The sequence below is a fragment of the Heterodontus francisci genome, unplaced genomic scaffold (genome assembly GCF_036365525.1).
Source record: "Heterodontus francisci isolate sHetFra1 unplaced genomic scaffold, sHetFra1.hap1 HAP1_SCAFFOLD_645, whole genome shotgun sequence".
Taxonomy (NCBI): Eukaryota; Metazoa; Chordata; class Chondrichthyes; order Heterodontiformes; family Heterodontidae; genus Heterodontus; species Heterodontus francisci.
In genome coordinates this window covers 189,801-211,144 of record NW_027141506.1, presented here as the reverse complement: position 1 = coordinate 211,144, position 21,344 = coordinate 189,801, and the positions used below count along the sequence as shown (strand labels likewise).

The following is a 21,344-nucleotide window of genomic DNA, read 5'->3' as shown; positions in this document are numbered from 1 at the left end:
CAATGTCCACTTAAATGCCCTTAAAGTTGGCGAGTCTACTACTGTTGCAGGCAGGGCATTCCACGCCCCTACTACTCTCTGAGTAAAGAAACTACCTCTAACATCTGTCCTATATCTATCACCCCTCAACTTAAAGCTATGTCCCCTCGTGTTTGCCATCACCATCCGAGGAAAAAGACTCTCACTATCCACCCTATCTAACCCTCTGATTATCTTATATGTCTCTATTAAGTCACCTCTCCTCCTCCTTCTCTCCAACGAAAACAACCTTAAGTCCCTCAGCCTTTCCTCGTAAGACCTTCCCTCCATACCAGGCAACATCCTAGTAAATCTCCTCTGCACCCTTTCCATAGCTTCCACATCCTTCCTATAATGAGGTGACCAGAACTGCACGCAATACTCCAGGTGCGACCTCACCAGAGTTTTGTACAGCTGCAGCATGACATCGTGGCTCCGAAACCCGATCCCCCTACTAATAAAAGCTAACACACCATATGCCTTCTTAACAGCCCTATTAACCTGGGTGGCAACTTTCAGGGATTTATGTACCTGGACACCAAGATCTCTCTGTTCATCTACACTACCAAGAATCTTCCCATTAGCCCAGTACTCTGCATTCCTGTTACTCCTTCCAAAGTGAATCACCTCACACTTTTCCACATTAAACTCCATTTGCCATCTCTCAGCCCAGCTCTGCAGCCTATATATGTCCCTCTGTACCCTACAACATCCTTCGGCACTATCCACAACTCCACCGACCTTAGTGTCATCTGCAAATTTACTAACCCACCCTTCTACACCCTCTTCCAGGTCATTTATAAAAATGACAAACAGCAGTGGCCCCAAAACAGATCCTTGCGGTACACCACTAGTTACTAAACTCCAGGATGAACATTTGCCATCAACCACCACCCTCTGTCTTCTTTCAGCTAGCCAATTTCTGATCCAAAGCTATTGGATCCTTCCCCGCAGGGAGTCAGTAAGGTGCCATGGTGCACATAGATGGAGGTGGAGTGTGTGTCAGCTTCCCCGGGGCCTTCCTTTCAGGACAACCCCAGGGTAGGTGGCGTCTCCTCCCCCCCCCCTCCCCCCCCCCGACATTGACCCCCTTACTTCCAGCAGGTGAGCACAGGGGTGATACTCAAACACCTTTGCTGCAGAGCCCCAGTGGAATGGAGCCATCAAGGCCCCGTTCCTCCAGAGGACGCCTGCCACATTCACCCACAGCGCACTGAGCGGACTGCCTCCACCTCAGCTGCTAATGTCGGGGTAGCACCTAGACGTAGTTGCAGGAAAAGAAAACTGAAAAACAGTTTTGAGCACGCTGGTGGCACGGGCGATGTAGAAATGTTAACAAATGTAAAATGTATTCAAACATTGTTATTCCTTGCAAAATTTGATCCACTCTCAGTAATATTTTGCTTGGTTACAGATGGATATAAAGAAGTTTTTTGGAAGGCCTGTGGCAGGAACGCAATAATGTTTGTAAAGCATCTCAGGAAATGTTCAGTATCCATATCTCATTGGAATTTTAGCCTTCAATCTTCAACGATGTCTGCTTTCCTATTGATGATTGTTCACTTTTTTCAATACCGTCATGCCTTACGTTTGTTTTCTAAAGTCATAACTTAACGCTGCTTGCAGTGGTGTGTAGTCCCGTTCATCGTGGCCCATGGGTGATTTCAAATGCCAATCACCTGAAGGTCCAGCCACACTTTAAGATTGCAGAGATGAATAAGACCTCATACAAAAGGGAATTTCTGTGGGGAATTGTTACGTTTCTCCTCCCAACGTTGCTTGATGATGTGGCTTATTGTTGGCTGAAACGTGCATGAATGAGGTTCTCCCTGATGTCCCTTGCATGTCTCCCCATGGCCCTCATATCGATGACAGCATCATTGTCATTGTTTTCTCCTCTTCATAGCCATCCTCATCTGAGGGGGACTGGTCTTCCTCCTGTTCCTCCACCTGCAGAATGTTGCTGCATCTAATTGCAAAGTACAGCAGACAACGGTTATTCGTGACACCCGCTGTGGTGTGTACTGAAGAGCCCCTCCAGGCCGGTCAAGGCGACAAAATTGCATTTTCAACATGTCAGTGGTGTGCTTCATGATGGCTCTGGTGGATGTGTGAGCAACATTGTGTCTGTGATCAGGTGCACTTTGGGGATGACGTACTGGTGTCATCAACCACGGACAAAATGGGTAACCCTCGTCACCCAGGATCCATCCGTCCACTTCGGCTGGGAGTTCCTCAGAATGTAGGAGTCATGAGAGCTCCCTGGGAAATGTGCACAAACATGCACAATTCTTCTCCTGTGGTCGCAAACCAGCTTTATGTTTCAAGAGTGGAAGACTTTGCGATTAACCAAGACAGCAGGCTGGTCCCAAGGAACCCTCCAATGGCCACTTGAGTACAGTCAATCACCCCTGGCACTCTAGGGAAGCCAGTGATGGTGCCAAAGGCCACAGACCTTGCTGTCTGGCTGTCCTCGTCTATAGGTAGGTAGCCTGAAAAGGGGCATTGGTCACCTCTTTGATGCACCAATGGGTCGCAGACTGGGAGATACCGCATATGCCTCCCATTGATCTCTGGTAGCAAAGAAATTGAGTGCAATAGTAACCTTGAGGGTAAATGACATAGAGTTCCCAGTAAAACAAGCAGCTGCAGGTAATGCTGAAGGACCGCAGGCATTCCTGTCGCCATTGCAAATCACATCCTCATGCCTCTCTGACATCTGAAGGTCATGTGTCCTTGTCCTGAGGATGCAATGAAACGACAGTGCCCATCTTTGATAATGCCTTTCCTGGATGGCTTCATTCTGAGCAGCCTCACCCTCTTGTGCTGCCCATTGCTCCTGTTGGGGCGTCACCCAACAGAACAGGCCGAGATCCCACCTCAGTCTCTCCCTCTGCAATTGTTCGTGTGTTGGAGGACAAATTGTGTGTATGAGCCTCAGGTCTTTGCAGCTTTTCAATTGTTGAAATGAAAAGAGTGTTTTAAAACTATCCTCCTTCTGCCATTCAGCGGAACCATGAAAGTCAAGAGCAAATCGCTGTTATGTTGCGTCTGCGATGCCAGGCAAGTATGCCCCCCTTCCACCCTCCTGGCACCTTCCAGCCTGCACCCATCACCCTTGATCTACCTAACTTGACCAGCACCCTTCCCCCATTACCGTAGAACCTCCCCCCATTACCGTGGACCAGCTCCTCATCAATTTATACCATCCCTCTCCCCGCCCCTACTCCCGTCACCATTCAACTGACGACTCTCAGCCTTGAACCTCCAAAAGTCCACCTTGATATCGTGACAGATTTCCAATCCCCTCCCTATGATGACCTTGAATCCTGAAGTCTCGACTTTCCTCTCCTACTAGATACAATATCCCCCCCGTGACCTTCTGCCAGCCAGTACCCTGATGTGGACACATCAGGCCTCCAATGACGACGGTGATCCTCCTTCCTTTTCAGGCTCTCATGACCATCGGTTTTCAGACAGGAACACATCAACCCACCAGCCCCTGTAACCACACACAGCCAGCCTCATCATCAAAATCACACCCTGGACGCTGCCCTCCTCCCTCCCCTGCTCCGCAATGCACACGATCACCCCATCCTACCCTCACCGACTAACCTCCCCCACCCCCTCCTCCATGTAGCCTCCCCCCCATGCCAGCGTCGTCATCCCGAGATGATTCACCCTTGCTGGTGTCGAACCTGGAGGTAAACATCCATTCCAATGGCTGCCGTTACTTTAGTGGCTAAGTTGAAGAGGGAAGAGCACAGTGCTGTGACTCAGCTACACAAATCCGACTGTTGCACGCCACGTTGAAGCATTCGGGAACTGGGTGGCATGGGAATATCGCTCACCATTCATTTAATCTGGCAGGTAGGACTAAATCTTAACTATGCGTAGGGTAATGAGTATTTATGGCGTGTAAATGAATGCAAAGCTGTAATTCGCCCCTGCGCTGGGGGAACCCCCGGAATACCACTAATCCGCCGACAACCTAATTCCTCTACAATATCCCAACGTCAGGAATCCATAAAAACACCTCCCGCCTAATTATATCACCCCGCAGGTCACCAAATCAGTCACGGCGGTCTGCATAAAATTCACTTTCTCTATTTGTCACTGGCTCTGTCTCTCTTTCTCTGTTCGTCTCTCTATACCTTTCCCTGTCTCTCTCTCTCTCTCCCCATCCTCCTCTACCTCACCCCCTTTCATCTCCCCTCTCTCTCCTCACCTCGCCCCCACTTCCTGTCTCTACTCCTGCCTACTCCTCCCTCCCCATTGCTCCTCACCACCACCTCCACTCTCCTGCTTCTCCCTTTTGCCCTCTCCTCCTCTCTCCTTCTCCACTCTCCCCCCCCCCCCCCCTCCCCACCTCTCTCCTCATCACACCCCCTTGACTGAGGAAGCCGTACGCTCGAATGCCTGCGACGTGGCAGATGTCACGGTTTTTATGGACTCCTCCATGGCACACGCAATGCCACGCATGACCTCAGGCATCTCTGACATATTTTCCACATGGTTTTTTGCTGCACATCCAGTAGACTTCTCGGAGCAACAAACAGAGGATCATCATGGGCTTGGGGCTGAGCAGGGGCCTGGCCCCCAGCACTCCTCCGATTGTCAGGGGAGCCAGCTTGCACACGTTCCCTCAGCTGCTGGGACGTGTTTGTGCTGTGAACACCAGTTTATGACCCAGATTCTAATCTTGAACCTCCTGCGGACCATGCGGATGTATCTGCGATGGCGGAGGTGGATGAAGAGGCAGGTGATGGTGCACCCTCTGGGACATTGGCTTCTCCTTCCTCCCCAGAGGAGGATTCTTGGGCCACGCAGCATTCTGTGTCTCGAGTGTGGGCACCTGCAATGGGGACACAGAGGCACTTTAAGCATGTGTTTCACACCAATTCACACAATTTCCTTCAGTTTCCACGGATGGAAAGAGCAGAAATTACATTTCATCCTTGCGACTCGTGGCTCCTGCCTCGCCACCTCCGCTCGCCCTGCCTCCCTCCTCTCTCTCGATGTTATTGAGTGAGAGTTAAGAACATAAGAACATAAGAAAAAGGAGCAGGAGTAGGCCATTCAGCCCCTCAAGTCTGCCCCGCCATTCAATAAGATCATGGCTGATCTGCCACAGACCTCAACTCCTCTTTCGTGCCAGCTCCTCATAACCCTCAACTCCCCGAGATTTCAAAAATCTATCTCCCTCCTCTTTAAATACTTTCAGTGATCTAGCCTCCACAACTCTCTGGGGTACAGAATTCCAGACGTTCACTACTCTGAGAGAAGAAATTCTGTATTCTGTAACTATGTCCCTTAGTTTGAGATTTCCCCACTGGTGGAAACATCTTCTCAACATCTACCCTGTCAAGCCCCCTCAGAATCTTGATCAATAAGATTACCCCTCATTCTTCTAAACTCTAATGAATGAAGGCCTAACCTGTTTAGCCGTTCTTGATAAGACAACCCTTCATCCCAGGAATCAGCCTAGTGAATCTCTTCTGAACTGCCTCCAATGCCAGTATATCCTTTCTTAAATACAGGGACCAAAACTGTACACAGTACTCCAGGTGCGGCCTCACCAACACCCTGTACAGTTGTAACAAGACTTCCCTATTTTTAAACTACAACCTTCGAGCAATAAAGGCCAAAAGTCTATTTGCCTTCCTAATTACTTGCTGCACCTGCATGCTAACTTTGTGTGTTTCATGCACAAGAACATCCAGATCCCTCCGTACTGCACTTTTTTGGAATCTCTCTCCATTTAAATAATAATCTGCCTTTTGATTCTTCCTACCAAAGTGCGTGACCTCACACTTTCCTACATTAAACTCCATCTGCCAAGTTTTTGCCGACTCACTCAAACTATATATATTTCCTTGCAGATTCCTTCTGTCCTCAGCACAACATGCCCTCTCACCTATTTTTGTATCATCAGCAAATTTGGATACATTACACTCTGCCCCCTCCTCTAAGTCATTAATATAGATAGTAAATAATTGAGGCCCGAGAATGATCCTTGTGGCAGTCCACTAGTTATGTCTTTCCAACCTGAAAAAGACCCATTAATCCCGACTCTCTGTCTTCTGTGAGTTAACCAATCCTCAATCCATTCTAATACATTACCCCCAATCCTATCTCGTGCAATAATCTTTTATGTGGCACCCTATCGAATGCCTTCTGGAAATCCAAATACACGACATCTATCGGTTCCCCTTTAACAACTCTGCTTGTTATATCCTCAAAGAACTCTAACAAATTTGTCAAACATGATTTCTTTCCCTTGAGCAGACGCAGCAGGGATACAGTTAAAGCAATGAACACAACAGGAAGTGACATCTTGCCTAAAATATTGTTCCTCATCTCCTCCAACAGGCTGTAAACCAGGGGGTAGAGTACTGCAGTGGTTAAGTTACTGGATAAGTAACCCAGAGAACGTGAGCTGACTTCCCACATGGGCAGTTTGAGAACTGGAATTCGGCTCAAGCAAGACAGTTGAAACGAAGGTGGTGTAAAAACCCAACTGGCTCAATAACATCTGACTCAGGGAGGTCCTTACCTGGTCGGGACTATGTACATGACTCCAGTCCCACACCAATGTAGTTGACTCTTAACTGCCCTTCTGAACTGGCCTGCAAAGCCTCTGGGTTGTATCAAGAGCATGATCTGCAATGGTTTAAGAAGGTTTATCTTCTCAAGGGTAGCTAGGGATGGGCAATAAACGCTGACATTGGAACATAGGAACAGGAATAGGCCACTCGGCCCCTTGAGCCTGCTCCACCATTCAATAAGATCGTGGCTGATCTGGTTGTGGTCTTAACTCCACTTTCCTCTCTGTTCTCCCCCCCAAGCCCCCCCCCCCCCCACCATAACCCTCGACTCCATAGTCTATCAAGAATCGATAAATTCAACAGATTAATGATCCTCTGAGAAAAAAAATTCTCCTCATCTGCGTCTTAAGGGTCTTATTTTTAAACTGTGTCCCCTAAGCTTACTATAAGTAACCCATTCTTTCCCACATTAACTCCAATGGTGCAGGCCCAAACTTTCCCCATAAGACAACCCACTCATCCCAGGAATCAGTTGAGTGAACCTTCTCTAACCTGCTTCTAACAAAATTATATCCTTTTTCAAATAAGGAGACCAAAACTGGACACAGTATTCCAGATGTGGTCTCACGACAGCTGCAGTAAAACTTGCCTACTTTTATACTCAATCCCCCTTGCAACAAATGCCAACATTCCTTAAGTTAATCGCATCTCCTGTCCCTTTTCATTGTCAGACAGGAAACATTGGGAGTAACCAAACGCCAATCAAACTATCAAGATGGCCATTATGTCATTGTGCGGTGGGGGGCGGGGGTGTGGGGGGACTGGTGTGAAGAAACTTCACTTTGACATAGTCAGAGCTCACATGCAGAACAAGACACAAAGAACAAAGAACAGTACAGCACAGGAACAGGCCATTTGGCCCTCCAAGCCTGCGCCGATCTTGATGCCTGCCGAAACTAAAACCTTCTGCACTTCCGGGGTCCACATCCCTCTATTCCCATCCTAATCATGTATTTGTCAAGATGTCTCTTAAACGTCGCTATCGTACCTGCTTCCACCACCTCCCCTGGCAGCAGGTTCCAGGCACTCACCACCGTCTGTGTAAAGAACTTGCCTCGCACATCCCCTCTAAACTTTGCCCCTCGCACCTTAAACCTATGTCCCCTAGTAACTGACTCTTCCACCCCGGGAAAAAGCTTCTGACTATCCACTCTGTCCATGCCGCTTATAACTTTGTAAACCTCTATCATGTCGCCCCTCCACCTCCGTCGTTCCAGTGACAACAATCCGAGTTTATCCAACCTCTCCTCATAGCTAATGCCCTCCAGACCAGGCAACATCCTGGTAAACCTCCTCTGTACCCTCTCCAAAGCCTCCACGTCCTTCTGGTAGTGTGGCGACCAGAATTGCACGCAATATTCTAAGTGTATCCTAACTAAGGTTCTGTACAGCTGCAGCATGACTTGCCTATTTTTATACTCTATGCCCCGACCAATGAAGGCAAGCATGCCGTATGCCTTCTTGACTACCTTATCCACCTGCGCTGCCACTTTCCGTGACCTGTGAACCTGTATGCCCAGATCTCTCTGCCTGTCAATACTCCGAAGGGTTCTGCCATTTACTGTATACTTCCAACCTGCATTAGACCTTCCAAAATGCATTACCTCACATTTGTCCGAATTAAACTCCATCTGCCATTTCTCCGCCCAAGTCTCCAACCGATCTATATCCTGCTGTATCCTCTGACAATCCTCATCACTGTCCACAACTCCACCAAACTTTGTGTTGTCCGCAAACTTAGTAATCAGACCAGCTACATTTTCCTCCAAATCATTCTCTATACTACAAACAGCAAAGGTCCCAGCACTGATCCCTGCGGAACACCACAAGTCACATCCCTCCATTCAGAAAAGCACCTTTCCACTGATACCCTCTGTCTTCTATGACCGAGCCAGTTCAGTATCCATCTTGCCAGCTCCCCTCTGATCCCATGTGACTTCACCTTTTGTACCAGTCTGCCATGAGGGACCTAGTCAAAGGCTTTACTAAAGTCCATACAGATAACATCCACTGCCCTTCCTTCATCAATCATCTTCGTCACTTCCTCAAAAAACTCAAATCAAATTAGTGAGACACAACCTCCCCTTCACAAAACCATGCTGTCTCTCGCTAATAAGTTTGTTTGTTTCCAAATGGGAGTAAATTCTGTCACGAAGAATCCTCTCTAATAGTTTCCCTACCACTGCTGTAAGGCTCACCGGCCTATAACTTCCTGGATTATCCTTGCTACCCTTCTTAAGCAAAGGAACAACATTGGCTATTCTCCAGTCCTCTGGGACCTCACCTGTAGCCAATGAGGATGCAAAGATTTCTGTCAAGGCCCCAGCAATTTCTTCCCTTGCCTCCCTCAGTATTCTAGGGGGGATCCCATCAGGCCCTGGGGACTTATCTACCTTAATGCTTTGCAAGACACCCAACACCTCCTCCTTTTTGACAATGAGATGACTGAGACTATCTACACTCCCTTCCCTAGGCTCATCATCCACCATGTCCTTCTCCTTGGTGAATACTGATGCAAAGTACTCATTTAGTACCTCGCCCATTTCCTCTGGCTCCACACATAGATTCCCATCTCTGTCCTTGAGTGGGCCAACCCTTTCCCTGGTTACCCTCTTGCTCTTTATATTCGTATAAAAAGCCTTGGGATTTTCCTTAATCCTGTTTGCCAATGACTTCTCATGACCCCTTTTAGCCCTCCTAACTCCTTGCTTAAGTTCCTTCCTACTGTCTTTATATTCCTCAAGGGATTCGTCTGTTCCTAGCCTTCCAGCCCTTACGAATGCTTCCTTTTTCTTTTTGACTCGGCTCACAATATCCCGCGTTATCCAAGCTTCCCGAAACTTGCCAAACTTATCCTTGTTCCTCACAGGAACATGCTGGTCCTGGATTTTAATCAACTGACGTTTGAAAGACTCCCACATGTTAGATGTTGATTTACCCTCAATCAGCCGCCCCCCAATCTAAATTCTTCACAAGTTATAGGCCTTGTGGACTGTCAGCAATCCAGCGAACAGAAGCCCAGCCTGATATACTTCGCACTGCGGGAAACCAGTTTTTATGAGTTTATTATGGAACTGTAATAAGTGCTGTATTTTTTGTGTCTCAGTAATAATCTCACAATTGATCAACACACTGCGGCCTGAACCTCCAGGAAGAAATGAACTGCCTGTCAGGCCCCACCCAGTATTATGCTGCTTTGAGAGTGAAAGTAAAACTTGCTGCTGCCCAAGTGTTACTGCCAGAACTTCACATCACGCAGAAGCTCCCTTTATCCCAGATTGATCCATCTACAGGAAACGCCTCACCTTATCTCCAACACACAAAGCTCCCAGATTTCCCTAAGGGTAAGGATCTATACTTGCTTTTCCTGATATATATATATAAAAATTTGGAATTTAAAGCTAGTCTAATGATGGCCCTGAAATCATTGTCGATTGTTGTAAAAAACCCATCTGGTTCACTAATGTCCTTTAGGGAAGGAAATCTGTTGTCCTTACCTGGTCTGGTGACTCCAGATCCACAGCAATGTGGTTGAATCTTACATGCCCTTGAAATGGCCTAGCAAGCCACTCAGTTCAAGGGCAATTAGGGATGGGTAATAAATGCTGGCCTGGCCAGCGACGCCCACATCCCATGAAAGAATAAAAAAAATATTAATGACCTAGAAATAGGTGTACAGGGCACAATTTGAAAGTCTGCAGATGATACGAAAATTGAAAGCATTGTGAACGGTGAGGGAGGGTAGTGTAGAACTTCAAAAGGACATAGACAAGTTGGTGGAATGGGCGGACAGGTGGCAGATGAAGTTCAATGCAGAGAAATGTGAGGTGATTCATTTTGATAGGAAGAACAAGGAGAGAAAATATAGAATCAAGGGTACAATTCTAAAGGGGGTTCAGGAGAAGGGGGAGCTGGGTGCATATGTGTATAAGTCATTGAAGTTGGCAGGACAGGTTGAGAGAGCGGTTAATAAAGCATACAGTATCCTGGGCTTGATTAATAGGGGCATAGAGTACAAGAGCAAAGAAGTTATATTGAAATAAAAATAATAAATGCTGGAAATACTCGGCAGGTCTGGCAGCATCTGTGGAGAGAGAAGCAGAGTTAATGTTTCAGGTCAGTGACCCCTCTTCAGAACTGGCAAATGTTAGAAATGTGAAAGGTTTGAAGCAAGTAAAGTGGGGGTGGGGCAAGAGATAACAAAGAAGAAGGTGTAGATAGGACAAGGTCACAGATAATAACCGACCAGAAGGTCATGGAGCAAAGGCAGAAGCAGAGTTAACGTTTCAGGTCAGTTATGTTGAACTTGAATAAGACACTAGTTCAGCCTCAGCTGGAATGTTGTGTCCAATTCTGGGCACCGTACTTTAGGAAAGAGTTGAGGGTATTGGAGAGAGTACAGAAAAGATTCAGGAGATTGGTTCCAGGGATGAGGAACATCAGTTATGAAGATAGATTGGAGAAATTAGGATTGTTTTCCTTGGAGAAGAGAAGGCTGAGAGGAGATTTGATAGAGGTCTTCAAAATCATAAGGGGTCTGGACAGAGTAGATCGAGAGAAACTGTTCCCACTTGTGAAAGGATTGGGAACGAGAGGGTACGGATTTAAAGTAATAGGTAAGAGAAGCAAACGCGACACGAGGAAAAACTTTTTCACGCAGCGAGTGGTGAAGGCCTGGAATGCACTGCCTGATATTGTGGGGGAGGCAGGTTTAATTGAAGCATTCGAAAGGGGAATTCGACAGTTCTCTGAAAAGGAAGAATGTGAAAGATAACAGGGGGAAGGCAGGGGAGTGGAACTGAGGGAACTGTGCTTTCAGAAAGCCAGTGCGGACAAGATGGGCCAAATGGCCTCCGACTATGCTCTACCGATTCTGCGATTCTGTTATTTTATCTAACACGTGTTACACCCGGTCCCAGAGGGGGAAAGGACAGTGTGTCTAACACACTGAGACTCCCGGTCCCAGAGGGGGAAAAGACAGTGTATCTAACGCACTGTGACACCCGGTCCCAGAGGGAGGAAAGGACAGTGTATCTAACACACTGTGACACCCAGTCCCAGAGAGTGAAAGGACAGTGTATCTAACACACTGTAACACCTGGTCCCAGAGGGGGAAAGGACAGTGTGTCTAACACACTGAGACTCCCGGTCCCAGAGGGGGAAAAGACAGTGTATCTAACGCACTGTGACACCCGGTCCCAGAGGGAGGAAAGGACAGTGTATCTAACACACTGTGACACCCAGTCCCAGAGAGTGAAAGGACAGTGTATCTAACACACTGTGACACCCTGTCCCAGAAGGGGAAAGGACAGTGTATCTAACACACTGTGACACCCGGTCCCAGAGGGGGGAAAGGACAGTGTATCTAACACACTGTGACACCCGGTCCCAGAGGGGGAAAGGACAGTGTATCTAACACACTGTGACACCCAGTCCCAGAGGGAGGAAATGACGGTGTATCTAACGCACTGTGACACCCAGTCCCAGAGGGGGAAAGGACAGTGTATCTCACGCACTGTGACGCCCGGTCCCAGAGGGGGAAAGGACAGTGTATCTGACACACTGTGACACCCAGTCCCAGAGGAGGAATGGACAGTGTATCTAACGCACTGTGACACCCAGTCCCAGATAGGGAAAGGACAGTGTATCTAACGCACTGTGACACCCAGTCCCAGAGGGGGAAAGGACAGTGTATCTAACGCACTGTGACACCCGGTCCCAGAGGGGGAAAGGACAGTGTATCTAACACACTGTGACACTCGGTTCCAGAAGGGTGAAAGGACAGTGTATCTAACGCACTGTGACACCCGGTCCCAGAGGGGGAAGGACAGTGTATCTAACACACTGTGACACCCGGTCCCAGAGGGGGAAAGGACAGTGTATCTAACACACTGTGACACCCGGTCCCAGAGGGGGAAAGGACAGTGTATCTTACACACTGTGACACCCGGTCCCAGAGGGGGAAAGGACAGTGTATCTAACACACTGTGACACCCGGTCCCAGATGGAGAAATCACAGTGGATCTAACGCACTGTGACACCCGGTCCCAGATGGAGAAAGGACAGTGTTTCTAACACACTGTGACACCCGGTCCCAGATAGGGAAAGGACAGTGTATCTAACGCACTGTGACACCCAGTCCCAGATAGGGAAAGGACAATGTATCTAACACACTGTGACACCCGGTCCCAGAGGGGGAAAGGACAGTGTATCTGACGCACTGTGACACCCGGTCCCAGAGGGGGAAAGGACAGTGTATCTAAAGCACTGTGACAACCGGTCCCAGAGTGGGGAAATGACGGTGTATCTAACGCACTGTGATACCCAGTCCCAGAGGTAGGAAAGGACAGTGTATCTAACACACTGTGACACCCAGTCCCAGAGGGGGAAAGGACAGTGTATCTAACACACTGTGACACCCAGTCCCAGAGGGAGAAAGGACAGTGTATCTAACGCACTGTGACACCCGGTCCCAGAGTGAGGAAATGACGGTGTATCTAACGCACTGTGATACCCAGTCCCAGAGGGGGGAAAGGACAGTGTATCGCACACACTGTGACACCTGGTCCCAGAGGGGGAAAGGACAGTGTATCTAACACACTGTGACACCCGGTCCCAGAGGGGGAAAGGACAGTGTTTGGAACACACTGTGACACCTGGTCCCAGAGGGGGAAAGGACAGTGTATCTAACGCGCTGTGACACTCGGTCCCAGAGGGGTGAAAGGACAGTGTATCTAACGCACTGTGACACCCGGTCCCAGAGGGGGAAGGACAGTGTATCTAACACACTGTGACACCCGGTCCCAGAGGGGGAAAGGACAGTGTATCTAACACACTGTGACACCCGGTCCCAGAGGGGGAAAGGACAGTGTATCTTACACACTGTGACACCCGGTCCCAGAGGGGGAAAGGACAGTACATCTAATGCACGGGTGATGCCCGGTCCCAGATGGAGAAAGGACAGTGTATCTAACACACTGTCACACCTGGTCCCAGAGGGGGAACGGACAGTGTATCTAACACACTGTGACACCCGGTCCCAGAGGGGGAAAGGACAGTGGATCTAACGCACTGTGACACCTGGTACCAGTATCTAATGCACTGTGGCATCCAATCCCAGAGGGGGAAAAGGACAGTGTATCTAATGCACTGTGACTCCCGGTCCCAGAGGGAGGAAAGGACAGTGTATCTAACACACTGTGACACCCGGTCCCAGATGGAGAAAGGACAGTGGATCTAACGCACTGTGACACCCGGTCCCAGATGGAGAAAGGACAGTGTTTCTAACACACTGTGACACCCGGTCCCAGACTGGGAAAGGACAGTGGATCTAACGCACTGTGACACCCAGTCCCAGACGGGGAAAGGACAGTGTATCTAACACACTGTGACACCCGGTCCCAGAGGGGGAAAGGACAGTGTATCTAACACACTGTGACACCCAGTCCCAGATAGGGAAAGGACAGTGTATCTAACGCACTGTGACACCCAGTCCCAGAGTGGGAAAGGACAGTGTATCTAACACACTGTGACACCCGGTCCCAGAGGGGGAAAGGACAGTGTATCTAACACACTGTGACACCCGGTCCCAGAGGGGGAAAGGACAGTGTATCTAACACACTGTGACACCCGGTCCCAGATAGGGAAAGGACAGTGTATCTAACACACTGTGACACCCAGTCCCAGATAGGGAAAGGACAATGTATCTAACACACTGTGACACCCGGTCCCAGAGGGGGAAAGGACAGTGTATCTAACACACTGTGACACCCAGTCCCAGATAGGGAAAGGACAGTGTATCTAACGCACTGTGACACCCAGTCCCAGAGTGGGAAAGGACAGTGTATCTAACACACTGTGACACCCGGTCCCAGAGGGGGAAAGGACAGTGTATCTAACACACTGTGACACCCAGTCCCAGAGTGGGAAAGGACAGTGTATCTAACACACTGTGACACCCGGTCCCAGAGGGGGAAAGGACAGTGTATCTAACACACTGTGACACCCGGTCCCAGAGGGGGAAAGGACAGTGTATCTGACGCACTGTGACACCCGGTCCCAGAGGGGGAAAGGACAGTGTATCTAACGCACTGTGACACCCGGTCCCAGAGTGGGGAAATGACGGTGTATCTAACGCACTGTGATACCCAGTCCCAGAGGGAGGAAAGGACAGTGTATCTAACACACTGTGACACCCAGTCCCAGAGGGGGAAAGGACAGTGTATCTAACGCACTGTGACACCCAGTCCCAGAGGGGGAAAGGACAGTGTATCTAACGCACTGTGACACCCGGTCCCAGAGTGAGGAAATGACGGTGTATCTAACGCACTGTGATACCCGGTCCCAGAGGGCGGAAAGGACAGTGTATCTAACGCACTGTGACACCCAGTCCCAGAGTGGGGAAATGACGGTGTATCTAACGCACTGTGACACCCAGTCCCAGAGGGGGAAAGGACAGTGTATCTCACGCACTGTGACGCCCGGTCCCAGAGGGGGAAAGGACAGTGTATCTGACACACTGTGACACCCAGTCCCAGAGGAGGAATGGACAGTGTATCTAACGCACTGTGACACCCAGTCCCAGATAGGGAAAGGACAGTGTATCTAACGCACTGTGACACCCAGTCCCAGAGGGGGAAAGGACAGTGTATCTAACGCACTGTGACACCCGGTCCCAGAGGGGGAAAGGACAGTGTATCTAACGCGCTGTGACACTCGTTCCCAGAAGGGTGAAAGGACAGTGTATCTAACGCACTGTGACACCCGGTCCCAGAGGGGGAAGGACAGTGTATCTAACACACTGTGACACCCGGTCCCAGAGGGGGAAAGGACAGTGTATCTAACACACTGTGACACCCGGTCCCAGAGGGGGAAAGGACAGTGTATCTTACACACTGTGACACCCGGTCCCAGAGGGGGAAAGGACAGTACATCTAATGCACGGGTGATGCCCGGTCCCAGATGGAGAAAGGACAGTGTATCTAACACACTGTCACACCTGGTCCCAGAGGGGGAACGGACAGTGTATCTAACACACTGTGACACCCGGTCCCAGAGGGGGAAAGGACAGTGGATCTAACGCACTGTGACACCTGGTACCAGTATCTAATGCACTGTGGCATCCAATCCCAGAGGGGGAAAAGGACAGTGTATCTAATGCACTGTGACTCCCGGTCCCAGAGGGAGGAAAGGACAGTGTATCTAACACACTGTGACACCCGGTCCCAGATGGAGAAATCACAGTGGATCTAACGCACTGTGACACCCGGTCCCAGATGGAGAAAGGACAGTGTTTCTAACACACTGTGACACCCGGTCCCAGACTGGGAAAGGACAGTGGATCTAACGCACTGTGACACCCAGTCCCAGACGGGGAAAGGACAGTGTATCTAACACACTGTGACACCCGGTCCCAGAGGGGGAAAGGACAGTGTATCTAACACACTGTGACACCCAGTCCCAGATAGGGAAAGGACAGTGTATCTAACGCACTGTGACACCCAGTCCCAGAGTGGGAAAGGACAGTGTATCTAACACACTGTGACACCCGGTCCCAGAGGGGGAAAGGACAGTGTATCTAACACACTGTGACACCCGGTCCCAGAGGGGGAAAGGACAGTGTATCTAACACACTGTGACACCCGGTCCCAGATAGGGAAAGGACAGTGTATCTAACACACTGTGACACCCAGTCCCAGATAGGGAAAGGACAATGTATCTAACACACTGTGACACCCGGTCCCAGAGGGGGAAAGGACAGTGTATCTGACGCACTGTGACACCCGGTCCCAGAGGGGGAAAGGACAGTGTATCTAAAGCACTGTGACAACCGGTCCCAGAGTGGGGAAATGACGGTGTATCTAACGCACTGTGATACCCAGTCCCAGAGGTAGGAAAGGACAGTGTATCTAACACACTGTGACACCCAGTCCCAGAGGGGGAAAGGACAGTGTATCTAACACACTGTGACACCCAGTCCCAGAGGGAGAAAGGACAGTGTATCTAACGCACTGTGACACCCGGTCCCAGAGTGAGGAAATGACGGTGTATCTAACGCACTGTGATACCCAGTCCCAGAGGGGGGAAAGGACAGTGTATCGCACACACTGTGACACCTGGTCCCAGAGGGGGAAAGGACAGTGTATCTAACACACTGTGACACCCGGTCCCAGAGGGGGAAAGGACAGTGTTTGGAACACACTGTGACACCTGGTCCCAGAGGGGGAAAGGACAGTGTATCTAACGCGCTGTGACACTCGGTCCCAGAGGGGTGAAAGGACAGTGTATCTAACGCACTGTGACACCCGGTCCCAGAGGGGGAAGGACAGTGTATCTAACACACTGTGACACCCGGTCCCAGAGGGGGAAAGGACAGTGTATCTAACACACTGTGACACCCGGTCCCAGAGGGGGAAAGGACAGTACATCTAATGCACGGGTGATGCCCGGTCCCAGATGGAGAAAGGACAGTGTATCTAACACACTGTCACACCTGGTCCCAGAGGGGGAACGGACAGTGTATCTAACACACTGTGACACCCGGTCCCAGAGGGGGAAAGGACAGTGTATCTTACACACTGTGACACCCGGTCCCAGAGGGGGAAAGGACAGTACATCTAATGCACGGGTGATGCCCGGTCCCAGATGGAGAAAGGACAGTGTATCTAACGCACTGTGACACCCGGTCCCAGAGTGAGGAAATGACGGTGTATCTAACGCACTGTGATACCCAGTCCCAGAGGGGGGAAAGGACAGTGTATCGCACACACTGTGACACCTGGTCCCAGAGGGGGAAAGGACAGTGTATCTAACACACTGTGACACCCGGTCCCAGAGGGGGAAAGGACAGTGTTTGGAACACACTGTGACACCTGGTCCCAGAGGGGGAAAGGACAGTGTATCTAACGCGCTGTGACACTCGGTCCCAGAGGGGTGAAAGGACAGTGTATCTAACGCACTGTGACACCCGGTCCCAGAGGGGGAAGGACAGTGTATCTAACACACTGTGACACCCGGTCCCAGAGGGGGAAAGGACAGTGTATCTAACACACTGTGACACCCGGTCCCAGAGGGGGAAAGGACAGTACATCTAATGCACGGGTGATGCCCGGTCCCAGATGGAGAAAGGACAGTGTATCTAACACACTGTCACACCTGGTCCCAGAGGGGGAACGGACAGTGTATCTAACACACTGTGACACCCGGTCCCAGAGGGGGAAAGGACAGTGTATCTTACACACTGTGACACCCGGTCCCAGAGGGGGAAAGGACAGTACATCTAATGCACGGGTGATGCCCGGTCCCAGATGGAGAAAGGACAGTGTATCTAACACACTGTGACACCCGGTCCCAGAGGGGGAAAGGACAGTGGATCTAACGCACTGTGACACCTGGTACCAGTATCTAATGCACTGTGGCATCCAATCCCAGAGGGGGAAAAGGACAGTGTATCTAATGCACTGTGACTCCCGGTCCCAGAGGGAGGAAAGGACAGTGTATCTAACACACTGTGACACCCGGTCCCAGATGGAGAAAGGACAGTGGATCTAACGCACTGTGACACCCGGTCCCAGATGGAGAAAGGACAGTGTTTCTAACACACTGTGACACCCGGTCCCAGACTGGGAAAGGACAGTGGATCTAACGCACTGTGACACCCAGTCCCAGACGGGGAAAGGACAGTGTATCTAACACACTGTGACACCCGGTCCCAGAGGGGGAAAGGACAGTGTATCTAACACACTGTGACACCCAGTCCCAGATAGGGAAAGGACAGTGTATCTAACGCACTGTGACACCCAGTCCCAGAGTGGGAAAGGACAGTGTATCTAACACACTGTGACACCCGGTCCCAGAGGGGGAAAGGACAGTGTATCTAACACACTGTGACACCCGGTCCCAGAGGGGGAAAGGACAGTGTATCTAACACACTGTGACACCCGGTCCCAGATAGGGAAAGGACAGTGTATCTAACACACTGTGACACCCAGTCCCAGATAGGGAAAGGACAATGTATCTAACACACTGTGACACCCGGTCCCAGAGGGGGAAAGGACAGTGTATCTGACGCACTGTGACACCCGGTCCCAGAGGGGGAAAGGACAGTGTATCTAAAGCACTGTGACAACCGGTCCCAGAGTGGGGAAATGACGGTGTATCTAACGCACTGTGATACCCAGTCCCAGAGGTAGGAAAGGACAGTGTATCTAACACACTGTGACACCCAGTCCCAGAGGGGGAAAGGACAGTGTATCTAACACACTGTGACACCCAGTCCCAGAGGGAGAAAGGACAGTGTATCTAACGCACTGTGACACCCGGTCCCAGAGTGAGGAAATGACGGTGTATCTAACGCACTGTGATACCCAGTCCCAGAGGGGGGAAAGGACAGTGTATCGCACACACTGTGACACCCGGTCCCAGAGGGGGAAAGGACAGTGTTTGGAACACACTGTGACACCTGGTCCCAGAGGGGGAAAGGACAGTGTATCTAACGCGCTGTGACACTCGGTCCCAGAGGGGTGAAAGGACAGTGTATCTAACGCACTGTGACACCCGGTCCCAGAGGGGGAAGGACAGTGTATCTAACACACTGTGACACCCGGTCCCAGAGGGGGAAAGGACAGTGTATCTAACACACTGTGACACCCGGTCCCAGAGGGGGAAAGGACAGTGGATCTAACGCACTGTGACACCTGGTACCAGTATCTAATGCACTGTGGCATCCAATCCCAGAGGGGGAAAAGGACAGTGTATCTAATGCACTGTGACTCCCGGTCCCAGAGGGAGGAAAGGACAGTGTATCTAACACACTGTGACACCCGGTCCCAGATGGAGAAAGGACAGTGGATCTAACGCACTGTGACACCCGGTCCCAGATGGAGAAAGGACAGTGTTTCTAACACACTGTGACACCCGGTCCCAGACTGGGAAAGGACAGTGGATCTAACGCACTGTGACACCCAGTCCCAGACGGGGAAAGGACAGTGTATCTAACACACTGTGACACCCGGTCCCAGAGGGGGAAAGGACAGTGTATCTAACACACTGTGACACCCAGTCCCAGATAGGGAAAGGACAGTGTATCTAACGCACTGTGACACCCAGTCCCAGAGTGGGAAAGGACAGTGTATCTAACACACTGTGACACCCGGTCCCAGAGGGGGAAAGGACAGTGTATCTAACACACTGTGACACCCGGTCCCAGAGGGGGAAAGGACAGTGTATCTAACACACTGTGACACCCGGTCCCAGATAGGGAAAGGACAGTGTATCTAACACACTGTGTCACCCAGTCCCAGATAGGGAAAGGACAATGTATCTAACACACTGTGACACCCGGTCCCAGAGGGGGAAAGGACAGTGTATCTAACACACTGTGACACCCAGTCCCAGATAGGGAAAGGACAGTGTATCTAACGCACTGTGACACCCAGTCCCAGAGTGGGAAAGGACAGTGTATCTAACACACTGTGACACCCGGTCCCAGAGGGGGAAAGGACAGTGTATCTAACACACTGTGACACCCGGTCCCAGAGGGGGAAAGGACAGTGTATCTGACGCACTGTGACACCCGGTCCCAGAGGGGGAAAGGACAGTGTATCTAACGCACTGTGACACCCGGTCCCAGAGTGGGGAAATGACGGTGTATCTAACGCACTGTGATACCCAGTCCCAGAGGGAGGAAAGGACAGTGTATCTAACACACTGTGACACCCAGTCCCAGAGGGGGAAAGGACAGTGTATCTAACGCACTGTGACACCCAGTCCCAGAGGGGGAAAGGACAGTGTATCTAACGCACTGTGACACCCGGTCCCAGAGTGAGGAAAGGACAGTGTATCTAACACACTGTGACACCCGTTCCCAGAGGGGGAAAGGACAGTGTATCTAACGCACTGTGACACCCAGTCCCAGAGGGGGAAAGGACAGTGTATCTAACGCACTGTGATACCCAGTCCCAGAGGGGGGAAAGGACAGTGTATCTAACGCACTGTGACACCCAGTCCCAGAGTGGGGAAATGACGGTGTATCTAACGCACTGTGACACCCAGTCCCAGAGGGGGAAAGGACAGTGTATCTCACGCACTGTGACGCCCGGTCCCAGAGGGGGAAAGGACAGTGTATCTGACACACTGTGACACCCAGTCCCAGAGGAGGAATGGACAGTGTATCTAACGCACTGTGACACCCAGTCCCAGATAGGGAAAGGACAGTGTATCTAACGCACTGTGACACCCAGTCCCAGAGGGGGAAAGGACAGTGTATCTAACGCACTGTGACACCCGGTCCCAGAGGGGGAAAGGACAGTGTATCTAACGCGCTGTGACACTCGGTCCCAGAAGGGTGAAAGGACAGTGTATCTAACGCACTGTGACACCCGGTCCCAGAGGGGGAAGGACAGTGTATCTAACACACTGTGACACCCGGTCCCAGAGGGGGAAAGGACAGTGTATCTAATACACTGTGACACCCGGTCCCAGAGGGGGAAAGGACAGTGTATCTTACACACTGTGACACCCGGTCCCAGAGGGGGAAAGGACAGTACATCTAATGCACGGGTGATGCCCGGTCCCAGATGGAGAAAGGACAGTGTATCTAACACACTGTCACACCTGGTCCCAGAGGGGGAACGGACAGTGTATCTAACACACTGTGACACCCGGTCCCAGAGGGGGAACGGACAGTGTATCTAACACACTGTGACACCCGGTCCCAGA

The 21,344-nt window shown here is 50.5% G+C and overlaps 1 protein-coding gene across 1 annotated transcript in view; it reads left to right on the top strand.

Annotated features, from left to right (window-relative positions):
- Positions 1–9,613: 9,613 nt before the first annotated feature.
- The window catches only part of LOC137363926 (interferon-inducible GTPase 5-like), a 32,274-nt gene continuing 20,543 nt past the window's right edge, over positions 9,614–21,344 (top strand). Inside the window, exon 1 of the mRNA XM_068027427.1 lies at positions 9,614–9,970. The gene's annotated coding sequence lies outside the window, so the exon portion shown is untranslated. The remainder of the gene's footprint in view (positions 9,971–21,344) is intronic.